Consider the following 13613-nt stretch of genomic DNA (forward strand, 5'->3'; position numbering starts at 1 on the left):
CACACAGCAACAAAAATAGGGTAGCAACTCTTCCTCCAACACAGCGACCACAACACTTCCCTCGACGTCAACCTCCTAGGAAACTTCGCATCGACACTGCTGATGCCCTTGATCGACATCGAAAACAAGAGTTGAGATTATATATTTACAATGGCTACCGATAACTCAGTGAAAATACTAATGGAAGCATTGGAAACCAGAATTGAGAATCACCTACAAGAAACCCTTCATGATTTCAAAAAGAGCCTATTGGAGAGTCTCAGCAAATTTCAACAAGATGGGGGCTCAAGTTCTACATTGCACAGATATGAAAATACAAGAAAAGAGCTCTAAGATTATGACACAAACTACTCACACATGAAGGTGGAATTTCCGAGATGGAAAGATGGAGATCCGACCAATTGGATCTCTAGGGCAGAAAATTTTTTCCATTTTCACATAACCCCAGAAGAATCCAAGGTAGAATTGGCCTCAATCTAACTCAATGGAGATACAATCCAGTGGTACGATTCGTATGAAACTTTCTACGGAGTTCCTTCGTGGGAGTAGTTCAAAAGAGGGCTTCTTGTTCGCTTTGGCCCATTTGAATATGAGAATGTTGATTGCCAGCTCACCAAAATTTGTCAGACTTCTACAGTGTTAGAATATCAGAGTAGGTTTGAAAGATTATCAAATCAAGCTAGAGATTGGTCGGACCGACAACTTATGGATATATTTATTAAAGGGCTTATTCTAGAGATCCGGTGTGAAGTTAAGGCTCGTCAACCCTGCACTATGATAGCTGCGATCTCATTTGCACATCTACATGAGAAAAAAATTAGCAAGGAAAGATTAAGGGGTTTGTACTATGATGAAAAATGGAGTGTGGAGCACCGATGTAAACAAGGGCAATTTCTGATGATTGAACCAATTAGAGAGGAGTCGAAAGCTAAGAATATGAACTCCAATCATAAAGGTATAAATTCTAATGAAGATGTTGAACCTACCTTACATACAATGCATGCATTAGCCAACTACTCTAACCCGCAAACTATGGAAGTTGGCGGAACTCTAGAGCATCAGCCTATTATAGTTTTGATTGATACTGGTAACACTAACAATTTTATCGATAGAAAAGTTGCAGCCCGATTAGCTTACCACATTGAAGGCTTTGACAGATTCAAAGTAAAGATCATTGATGGACGAATTTTAACTTATGATAGCAAAGGCCAAGAGTTTCTTGAAACATTTACTACACTGAAAGACTTACCTTTTGCTTACACTGTCAAAAAGTGGAGACCATACTTACTTGAACAACGGATTATGATGCGTTACAGATAGCCTATGATTGAAGTGCTGAAAGATAAGCTTCTTGAGATTGATGTTACTTAGCCTTGAGGACAAGGCTTATTTGAAGAGGGAGAAACTGTTAGGACCCTTTTTCTAAGCTTTTGAATAATGTTTATTGAGTCTATTTAGTTCAGTTGTTTATTGAGTCAGTTTGGTTCAATTAGAGTCAAGTAGAGGTTTATTTAATATTTATTTATTATTAGAGCTCAAGTCCTAATGGACTCTGGGTGGAACTCTATAAATAGTGATGTAACCCTTTCTATAAATCAATCAATCAATAAATGAAATATTATTCCATTCTATGGCCAAAACCTAGGAGGTCGATCCCCTCGAAATGATCAAGGAGGGTCGATCACCTCGAAGCGATTAAGGAGGGCCGATCCCCTCGAAGTGATCAAGGAGGTCGATCCCCTCGAAGGGATCATTATCATTCCCTTTTCTCCCCTTCCTTCCACGATAAGACCTTAGAGTCTTATCAATTGGTATCTGAGCGACGATATGACTTTAGGGTCTTATCAGACATGAATTGACATGGGTCTATATACATCACTATGTAAGAGTTCCAATAGCTCAATGGCTCTTTCTCTAGTTTCACTAAATGGAGGGTTGGTCATTTTTTCACGAAGGCAAGGCTCGCAGGGTGCATATAACTCATAGTCGAATGGATCTAGATATCCAACATTTAGCAACTTTTGAATCCTTGTCTCATGGATGTGACCTAGCCTACAATACCACAGGTATGCACTGTTCACCTCATCTCATTTCCTCTTAGACACACTTACATTCATGTTGTTAGGATCAAGAGCACTAAGAGGGAGGGGGGGAGTGAATTAGTGCAGCGGAAAACTTTCGATGATTAAAACTGCATTCGTACGTTGAAATCCAATTCCGACGTAAAAGTCATTTCGTACAGATAATAAATTTGAAAGCTTATGGAAACGTATTTGAAGTAAAGTAAGGAAGGCAGTTTACAATTATGACAGAAATCAGAATGTAAGCGCAAATTGAAATATGATGTTCATATGATAAAACCGATTTCAGTCTTAACGCCGATTAGGAAAATACTTAACTAAGAAACACGTTTGTAAATGAGCAGAAGGCAGTAAGCTACTGAGGAGGCTTGCAGTAAAGATAAGATGCTCAAAGTAAATGTAAACCGAGATTTAGAGTGGTTTGGTCAATCTTGACCTACATCCACTTTTGGCTTCCTCCACCAACGAGGTCACCGACGTCCACTAGAGGCCTTCCTTCAATAGGCGAAGGCCAACCACCCTTTTATAGTTTCACTCCTTTTGACGGGCTTAGGAGATAACCCTTACAAAATTTCTCTCCTTTCTTGAAAGATCAAAACTTGGAAGAATAGAGGGAGGAGAACTTCTAGACTTTACAACACTTTTGAGCTCTAAAATCACAGAGAAAGATCAAGCTTTCGGGGGTTTGGGTTACCCTTTCATTGCTGAAAGGGTGGGGTATTTATAGGCCCCAAACCAGTTTGAATTCCGAGCTCAAAACTGTCATCTCCCGGAATTCCGGGGTCTGAAGATTGCACCACCTAGCAGAGCTCGGAGACTGAGCCTCTAGGCGGTTCCACCGCCTGACAGGGGTGGTTGCACCACTTGGTAGAGCTCGGAGACTAAGCCTCTGGGTGGTGCCACCGCCTGACAGGGGCAGTTGCACTGCTCAATCTCGCTCGGAGACTGAGCCCAAGCGGTGCCACCGCCTGACTAGGGCGATTGCACCGCTTGGCAGAGCTCGGAGACCAAGCTCAGGTGGTTCCACCACATGTTAGGGGCGGTTGCACCGCCCAGTCTTGGTTGGAGACTGAGCTCTAGGCGGTGCCACCGCCGACCCAAGCGGTGCCACCGTTGGCCAAGAAATCTGGGTCCGAATGGGCTGATCTATTCGGCCCAATTTGGGTCTGTCAAGGGCTCAATTGCCCCATGATTAAGTTAGTGGGATCACCTCCCGTTTCTAACTTAATTATAGTGCTAACTATGATATTTCTTAAGACATTTACTGCAACTTGCTCCGGTGCGTCAATCGCTTCTTCCGACGAGCTTCCAGCAAACTTCTGTCGATCATCCGATGAACCCTCGGTGATGCTCCTGTGGACTTCCGACAAACTCCTGGACTTGCGACGATCCACTTAGCGAGTTCCAATGAGCTTCTTTTGGCAAGGTCCTGGACTTCTCGGATTTGTTCCTGTAGAACCTCCGACGACTGTCCGGACGTCCATCGAACTCTCGAACTCCCAACGTGATCATAGTCTTGACTCTGGTGCAACTCCTGTTGTATGTCTTACATCCATCATAGTTAATCTTGCACATGTAAAACAAAACTTCGATCGAGACAATTAATCCTAAGCAATTAACCAAGTTGTCCAACATGTCATTGGTCCCTCGACGCTTCGTCCGATTCTTCGGCGCATCATCCTCTCTTGCGGCCTATTGCCCAATCAGCCAGTTGACTCCACAACTCCGATATCCTTGGCGCAATACCCACTCTTCTTGGCCCGATACTCGAGTCCACGGCCCGAAGCCATCTATCGATACGTCGACCAATCCACCGGCCCGACGTCCAATCTTCTGACATGTTCCTTCGGCACAACATGATTTTTCCTGCTTTAATTGTCTCATCCTGATTGAAGCATCCTACGTCACTCAAAACGCAGATTAAAACATAAACACATATCAAGTGGTTTCATCATCAAAATACGAGATTCAACAATCTCTCCCTTTTTGATGATGACAACCACTTGATGACGGAGTTAAACTAAACTCCCGGAGTTTAAACAAACTTCCCCTATCAATATGCCATATTGATAAAACCTTGAATTCGAACTGAATTCAAGTCATTGCAATATTCATCATGAATACTTGCAACATGTCATTATGAACTTATGCATAAACTTATGCATAACATCATACTTCTCCCCCTTTGTCATCAACGAAAAGGAGAAGTTCCAACTCTAATGTGTTTGTGATATAGGTTCAACTTATTGCATGAAAAACATAATATCAGGTTTTATCATCATGCAATCTAGCAATTAAAGATGTGTAAGTTTAGCATGTTTCCTTTTTATGAGATAGCAATTGTTTGTTTCTCTTTAGACTAAAAGCTAGCAATTTTTACGATATGCAAGTTTTACTAAATACAAGCTAGCAAAGATTTTGAAAGCTAATGCAAGATAGCTTTCTTATGTAAGCTCATGATTTTTGCTTCATTTGCAATGTTTGAGCTCGCAAATTTGCTTTCAATGCTAAGTGCAAGTTTAGCATGTTTAGCATCTTGAGATAGGCAAGATAGAACATTTTTTCATTTTCTTGATATGCCATATTGTTAGAACCTTGAATTCAAACTGAATTCAAGTCATTGCAATATTCATCATGAATACTTGCAACACGTCATCATGAACTTATGCATAGACTTATGCGTAACATCATACTTCTCCCCCTTTGTCATCAACAATAAGGAGAAGTACCACAATCAAGTGTTTGTTATATAGGTTCAACTCATTGCTTGAAAAACATAGTATCACCATGCAATTTTGCTATCATCATAGATATGCAAGGTAGTAAGATAGCAAGTTCCACAACATCAAGCTAGCAAATTTTATAATATTTTAGAACATGCAAGCTAGCAGTTTTGAGATGTTCGAGAAAGCAACTCTTGCTTCTTGAAATATGCAAATTTGTCAAGTTTTGCTAGAAGTGCAAGTTAGCATTTTTGCCTCTTGAGATAGGCAAGATAGCACATTTGCTTCTTTTGAGATAGCAACTTTTTGCTTCTCTTTAGATTACAAGCTAGCAATTTTTACGATATGCAAGCTTCACAATATACAAGCTAGCAAAAATTTCGAGAGCAAATGCAAGATAGCTTTCTATTGTAAGCTCATGATTCTTGCTTCCTATTGCAATGTGCAAGTTGCAAGTTTTGCTTCTTGAGATAGGCAAGATAACACTTTTGCAATTTTTGTTTCTTAAGATAGGCAAGCTTGTGATGTTCAAGATAACAAGCTCTTTCTTCTGTTAGGATCGGAGCGGCACTAAGAGGGGGGGGGTGAATTAGTGTAGCGGATTAAAACTTCGGTTTTGGAAAAATCTTTCGTATGATAAAAAATCGAACTCGGAAGTGCTTATCTTAAAAGCGTGTTCGTAAAGGTGTGCAGCAAAAGTAATGAGGAAGTAAAGCACATATGAAGGTTTGCAGTAAGGTAAATAGCAATAAGTAAATGCAAACCAGAGAACACACCAATTTAAAGTGGTTCGATCAAAATGACCTACATCCACTTGCGAACCCTTCTTCGAAGAGGCTCCCAACTTCCACTAGCAAATCACTTTGAAGGGGAAGGACAAATACCCCTCTTACAACCTTTTATAAGTAGTTCACACTCTTACAAATTTTCAAAGAGAAAGAGGGAGGTGAACACTCAAGCTATTGAAAAAAACTTGCTAAAGGCTTTGCTAAGTCTTTTATCTCAATCTCTTGCTTCTCAAAGGTTGTAATCTTAGCTGAGAATTGAGGGATATTTATAGGCCTCAAGAGGATTCAAATTTGGGCTCCAAAATTTGAATTCTCTTTGATTCCCGATGCTGGCGGTGCCACCGCATGTCTGTGGCGGTGCCACTGCCTGTCAGTGTCTGACACTAATAGTGTACTGGTGGTGCCACCGCCGAACCTCTCGGGTGCTGGGCGGTGCAACCGCTCAGTCCAGCGGTGCCACCACTTGGTTCTCGGGTTCTAGGCGGTGCCACCGCCTACACTATTTCAGCTCACTGGTTGGGCTCCAAACTTGGCCCAAACTAGTCCGAACTCGGGCCTAATTGGCCCCTACTTGGGTTATAGGATTAACACCTAATCCTAACCCTAATTAATATGTTAAATATGAATTTAAAGACGTTTCCTAAGCTATTACAAAGTCCACAAGTCAAGACTTCTTTCGGCGAGCTTCCGGCGAACTTCCGGTGGTCTTCCGATAAACTCTCGGAAACCATTCTGCGGACTCCCGGCAAGCTCCTAGACTTCATGATTTGATCTTGGCGAGTTCCAACGAGCTTCTTCGATAAGCTCCGATCTTTCTCAGTGAGCTCCGCGAACTTCCAACGAACCTTCCAGCGAGCTTCCGAAAAACCCTTCGGCAAGCTCCTTACTCATTCTCGGCTTGTTCCGACAGCATTCCCGACGAACCTTCGGACTTCCGTCGAACTCTTGAACTCGCAACAAATCCTTTGCGCTTGACTCTGATACTTTGTTTCGCTTTATGTCTTCATCGTTATCGTAGTTAATCCTGCACACACAAGTCAAAACTCTACTCCGATCAAGACAATTATTACAACGCGAATTGACATTCTGTTACCCGGCACGTCATTGGTTGGCACTTCGTCCGTTTCTTCAGTGCATCGTCCTCTTTTGCGGCTTGTTGCCCAATCGACGGTTGACCTCCCCAACCCCGATATCCTTGGCGCAATTCTGCTCTTGGCCCGATGCCCGACGTCCGAAGCCTTCTGCCATCCAATATCCTAACGTGATCTCCTCCGGTGCAACATCAATTCCTCCTGCGTTAAATGTCTAATCCTGATCGAGTAGACCTTCTTCACTCAAAATGCAATTAAACATCTAAACACAATCAATTAGTTTCATCATCAAAATCCGAGATTCAACAATCTCCCCCTTTTTGATGATGACAACTAATTGATGACTAACGGAGTTAACCTTAACTCGCCGGAGTTTAACCAAACTCCCCCTATCAATATGCCATTGATAGAACACTTGGATTATCTCAAATCCAAGTAACATTCATCACATGTTATGAAAAACATTTAAACCATAATGCAAATGTAAAATATTCAATTCAATGCATGAAGTCATCAATATACTTCTCCCCCTATGTCATCAACAAAAAGGCGAAGTAGCTCTAGCTATTTTAAAATATATTCAAGTTTTTATAACATGAAGCTAGATTTTCATCACAACATATAAGCACAAAATCATACCAAGATTCTTAAGTTCAATCATGGCAATTCAACACTTGAATTTTTGTGCAAGATTGCACTTTGCTTTTCTTTACAAGTAACAATATTTATGATGTTTGATATAGCAAATTTCTTCATTACAATTATCGAGCTAGCAAATTCTTCATTCAAGTGTGTAAGCTAGCAATAACTTTCTCCCCCATTGTCAATGTCAAAAAGAAGGAGAGGAACCAATGATTTAGACTTTTACATCAACTTTGCATCAATCAATATTTCAATCATCACATGATGCATACAAGACAATAATGCAAAGAAATCATTTCATGAAGGATATCAATGTGAAAATTCACTAAGGATCACATGATACAATCGCAAATCATGATATCATTATGCGATACATCATGAGATTGATAATTTATCATATCAATGATAGACATCAATTGTTAAACATGATATGATAATATCTCAAAATTTCAATTTACGATACATGTGATACATTGCAATACACTAAAAAATTTAATGTGATGCTTTTAAGGATATCAACCTATTTTTGATACAATGCATGGCAAGAGCAATATTATTGCAAGTTTTTCAAGTTTTGCACTTTTGCCTTCTTTCGATAGGCAAGATCTTTCTTCTCTTTTTGAGAAGTGCAAGCTTGCAAGTTTTACTTCCTTAGCATGCTAGGAAGTTTACTTTCATTTTCAATGCACATGCTAGCAAAACCTTCTCCCCCTTTATAAAAGTCAAAAAGAAAGGGAAGACTCAATGGCTAAAAATTTCAACCATTCAACAAGCTAAATATGCAAAGAATTCATGAAATATATCAATAAGGATCAATTCATGAATACCAAAGATATGATTCATGGTTCATTAAAATTCTCCTTAACAAGTTCACGATCAAGATTCATATAATTCATAATACAGCAAATTGATGTACAATCATCACATAAGGCATACAAGGCAAAGAAATCTTGTTATTTCTATATTATGAAATATATGATATCAAGGCTCATGATTCGTTTGAAAAGATATAGCACAAAGAGCAACTTGAAACATTCTTATCAATATCATATTTTAAAATATTCCAAGTATCAAGTGTTTAGAGATAAAAAGTTCAATACATTGTATGAAAAAAAAAATATAATATCAAGTTTTATCATCATGCAATGTAACAATTAAAGATTTGTAAGTTTAGCATTTTTGCTTTTCTTGAGATAGCAACTATTTGCTTCTCTACAAGCCAGTAATTTTTATGATATGCAAGTTTTACTACATACAAACTAGCAAATTTAAAGATTTGCAAGTTAGCATATTTGCTTTTCTTTGTAATGTGCATGATAGCATTTCTTTGTAATGTTCAAGATAGCAAATTGTACATTATGCTAGCTAGCAAATTAAAGATGTTCAAGAAAGCAAGCTCTTTCTTCTCTTTTGAGAAATGTCATTTTTGCTTCCTTAGTAAAATGCTAACCTAGCAAGGGACAATGTTTTACATGAGGCAAGCAAGCAATTTGGCAAGTGTTACATTTGCATCTTCTCTTTGGATGTGCGAGAAAGTAAGCAAGATTTTGCATTTTCTTGACTTGTGCAAGCTAGCTAATTTCTTTTTGAGATGACCCTTTACATCAATTCAAGATAGCACATTAGCAACTCTTTCTCCCCCTTTGTCATTGGCAAAAGGAAAGGAAGATTCAAGTCATGAATATCAAAATAATAATTTTATCATGAATATTTCATCATTGCATGCATCATTATCATATGTTAAAGTATTGCATACATAATACCAAATCATCATATATATTTTTAAAACATATAAACTCATCATTATATGCATGATTCCAAATCATCATTCATATTATTTCAATCATTATTTAAATCATCACTATAACTCATCATGCATAAAATGTAAAATCATCTAACATGACACAAACATTTATTTTTAAAATATTTATCACTATTTTCATGTATGATAATAAAGTATTCATGATACCGGACATTAAATCAATATTTTTAAGTATTTATCACTTCATGATTGTTGGTACTAAACATTTATCATTTAAAGCATTCATGATACACATCATATGCAATACATCACATACATCATCATAATAAAAAACATATGCATCATTCCAAATCATAAACATTTCAAATCATCATGGTATTAATCTATCAAATTGCATCCTGCCATGCATGATCATAACTTGTTCCCATTTTATCATTGTAAATAAGAAAGAATAAGGGAAGAACAAAATAGTGCATAATATTTCAATTATTTCAAGGCATACAAGCCATAAATTCAATGGCATCATGTCATGAAAGATAAGACCTCTTGAATTACAAAAGACATGATTCATTTTATCAAATATCTTCTTTAAATAAAATATCAAGAAAAATCATAGGAGTATAAAGAAGAGATCTTGTTTTAAAAGAAAATCAAGTAATAAATCCAAGAAATCAAGATCATAATTTGAATACAAACTCATTCAAATTCAAATCGTCAAATTCATCAAAAATCTCAACATTACTTTCAAGAGATTCAAAATGGTATACATAGATTTATCATAATAAACATCAAGATCAATAGGATAGAGAAAAATAAATTTTCAAGGAAAAAATATTTACCACCTTTTAGTTGTTTCAATTCATATGATTTTATTTCACTTATACCAAATAAAAACATGTATCATGTTTAAAACTGAAAGTGTAAGATTTATTACAACAAAGATTAATAAGGCACTTTCATTATGGTAAAAATCAATAATCCATAAATCACAAGATTCATCATTCATAATTTCGAAATTTATTAAACATGATCATTATGCATGACACTAAAACATAGTGTCAAAATGTTTAATATTTTCATTACATCATTATGCAATGGTTTCATTTAACATAATTTTGAATGATTCTTATTGATAACTAAAACTTTTTTAGTTTTAATTTATGTGATTGACTTATATTAGCATGCTCAAGTTTTGTTCTTATGTCAAAAACATACATCATGTTTGAAAACCAAAGACAAGATTCATAAAAAAATCATCAAGCCTTCCATATAAAAACCATGCATTATCATTGAACGTCAATATGGAAATCATCAAAATACACATTCTTGCTTCTTAAGCACACACACATATATATATATATATATATATATATATATATATATATATATATATATGATCATTTAAATCTAACATTTTATTTTATTAACATAAAACATACAATTTTCAAGAAAAATAATTATTCAAAAAAAAGAAAAGAGAAAATGCATCATGAAAAACATCAAGTAATTTCAAAATAATTCAAGAGAGTTGAGTTACTTACCTTGTAGTCGAAGCTCGTCAAAGCCCAATTCGCTGTTTCACCTTTGGAAATTCTTGATTCATCCTTGGGTGCCTTCCTCTTCTTTGACCTCGTCCTCCATTCAGGTTCATTGTTTATTTTATATTTTTATTTAATTAACTTATTAAGATTTAGTGTTCGAAGTTCAAATTCATCATTGTCCTCATCACTTGAGTCATTGCTCAAGTGGTATTCATTTGTCCAGAGTTTCAAATCTTTCCTGTTCTTTGGAAGGTGGTTCAAGTGTTCATCGGGTTCAAAATATTCCAAAAATGTCATTTCATAGGTCATTAATGACCCGATTAATTCTTCTAATAGAAAATTATTTAAATTTTTTGTCTCTTGTATTGTAATTATTTTAGAATCCCAACTTTTTGGAAGGGATCTTAAGATTTTAGTGACTAGTTCAAAATTAGAAAAACTTTTACCAAGAGCTTTGAGACCATTGATGACATCCGTGAAACGGGTGTACATGTCTCCGATGGACTCACTTGGTTTCATATGGAAAAGTTCGTAAGAATGCACAAGAATATTGATTTTGGACTCTTTCACTCGGCCAGTGCCTTCATGAGTGACCTCTAGAGTTCTCCAAATATCAAAGGCCAAGTCACACATCGAAACGCGATTAAATTCATTTTTGTTAAGTGCACAATATAAGGCATTCATAGCCATTGCATTTAGAGAAAACATCTTCTTCTCCAAATCATTCCAATGGTTCATTGGAAGAGAAGACATTTCAAATCCATTTTCGACTATGTGCCATAAATTCAAATCCAAAGAAAGTAAGAAAACTCTCATTCGAGTTTTCCAATAAGTGTAGTCCATCCCGTTAAACAACGGTGGACGAACAACCGATAAGCCCTCTTGAAAGCCATGAAGAGCCATTTCTCTTGGGTGTAAAATCGAAATGAGAAATATTGGGCTTTGATACAAATTGTTAGGTTCGGAGCGGCACTAAGAGGGGGGGGGGGTGAATTAGTGCAGTGGAATAAAACTTCAATTTTGGAAAAATCTTTCGTATGATAAAAAACCGAACTCGGAAGTACTTATCTTGAAAGCGTGTTCGTAAAGGTGTACAGTAAAAGTAATGATGAAGTAAAGCACATATCAAGGTTTGCAGAAAGGTAAATAGCAATAAGTAAATGCAACCCAGAGAACACACTAATTTAAAGTGGTTCGGTCAAAATGACCTACATCCACTTGCGAAGCCTTCTTCGAAGAGGCTCCCAACTTCCACTAGCAACTCACTTTGACGGGGAAGGACAAATACCCCTCTTACAACCTTTTATAAGTAGTTCACACTCTTACAAATTTTCAAAGAGAAAGAGGGAGGTGAACACTCAAGCTATTGAAAAAAAACTTGCTAAAGGCTTTGCTAAGACTTTTATCTCAATATCTTGCTTCTCAAAGGTTGTAATCTTAGCTGAGAATTGAGGGGTATTTATAGGCCTTAAGAGGATTCAAATTTGGGCTCCAAAATTTGAATTATCTTTGGTTCCCGATGCTGGCGGTGCCACCGCCTGTCAGTGGCGGTGCCACCGCCTATTAGTGTCCGACACTGACAGTGTACTGGCGGTGCCACCACCCAGTCCGACGGTGCCACCGTCGGACCTCTCGGGTGCTAGGCGGTGGCAGCGGTGCCACCGCTCAGTCCAACGGTGCCACCACTTAGTTCTCGAGTTCTAGGCGGTGCCACCGCCTACACTATTTCAGCTCATTGGTTGGGCTCCAAACTTGGCCCAAACCAGTCCAAACTCGAGCCCAATTGGCCCCTACTTGGGTTATAGGATTAACACCTAATCCTAACCCTAATTAACATGATAAATATGAATTTAAAGACATTTCCTAAGCTATTACAAAGTCCACAAGTCAAGACTTCTTCCGATGAGCTTCCGGCGAACTTCCGGCGGTCTTCCGATAAACTCTCGGAAACCATTCTGCGGACTCCCGGCAAGCTCCTAGACTTCACGATTTGATCTTGGCGAGTTCCAATGAGCTTCTTCGGCAAGCTCCGATCTTTCTCGGTGAGCTTCACGAACTTCCAACGAACCTTCCAGCGAGCTTCCGAAAAACCCTTCGGCAAGCTCCCTACTCATTCTCGGCTAGTTCCGGCAGCATTCCCGACAAACCTTCGGACTTCCGTCGAACTATCGAACTCGCAACAAATCCTTCGTGCTTGACTCCGACACTTTGTTTCCCTTCATGTCTTCATCGTTATCATAGTTAATCCTGCACACACAAGTCAAAACTCTACTCCGATCTAGACAATTATTACAACGCGAATAGACATTCTGTTGCCCGGCACGTCATTGATTGGCGCTTCGTCCGATTCTTCAGTGCATCGTCCGATTCTTCAGTGCATCGTCCTCTCTTGTGGCTTGTTGCCCAATCGACGGTTGACCTCCGCAACCCCGATATCCTTGGCACAATTCCGCTCTTGGCCCGATGCCTGACGTCCGAAGCCTTCTACCATCCAATATCCTAACGTGATCTCCTCCGGCGCAATGTTAATTCCACCTGCGTTAACTGTCTAATCCTGATCGAGTAGACCTTCATCACTCAAAATGCAGTTAAACATCTAAACACAATCAATTAGTTTCATCATCAAAATCCGAGATTCAACATCTTCTCTTTTGAGAAGTGTCATTTTTGCTTTCTTTGAAAAGTGCAAGCTTGCAAAATGGCAAACTAGCAAGAGATAATGTTTTACATGAGGCAAGCAAACAATTTGGCAAATGTTACATTTGCATCTTCTCTTTTGAGAAGTGCAATTTTTGCTTTCATCTTGAATTGTGCAAGCTAGCTAGTTTGCCTCTTTTCATGATGTCCACGCTAGAAATTCTTGCTCCCCCTTTGTCATTGTCAAAAAGAAGGGAAGACCCTTATATCAATTTTCATATTATGACAAAGGTAAGTATCAATCTTATTTTTGTATTATTATATATTCAGATTAAAACATACACAATT

The sequence above is a fragment of the Musa acuminata genome, chromosome BXJ2-10, assembly GCF_036884655.1.
Source record: "Musa acuminata AAA Group cultivar baxijiao chromosome BXJ2-10, Cavendish_Baxijiao_AAA, whole genome shotgun sequence".
Taxonomy (NCBI): Eukaryota; Viridiplantae; Streptophyta; class Magnoliopsida; order Zingiberales; family Musaceae; genus Musa; species Musa acuminata.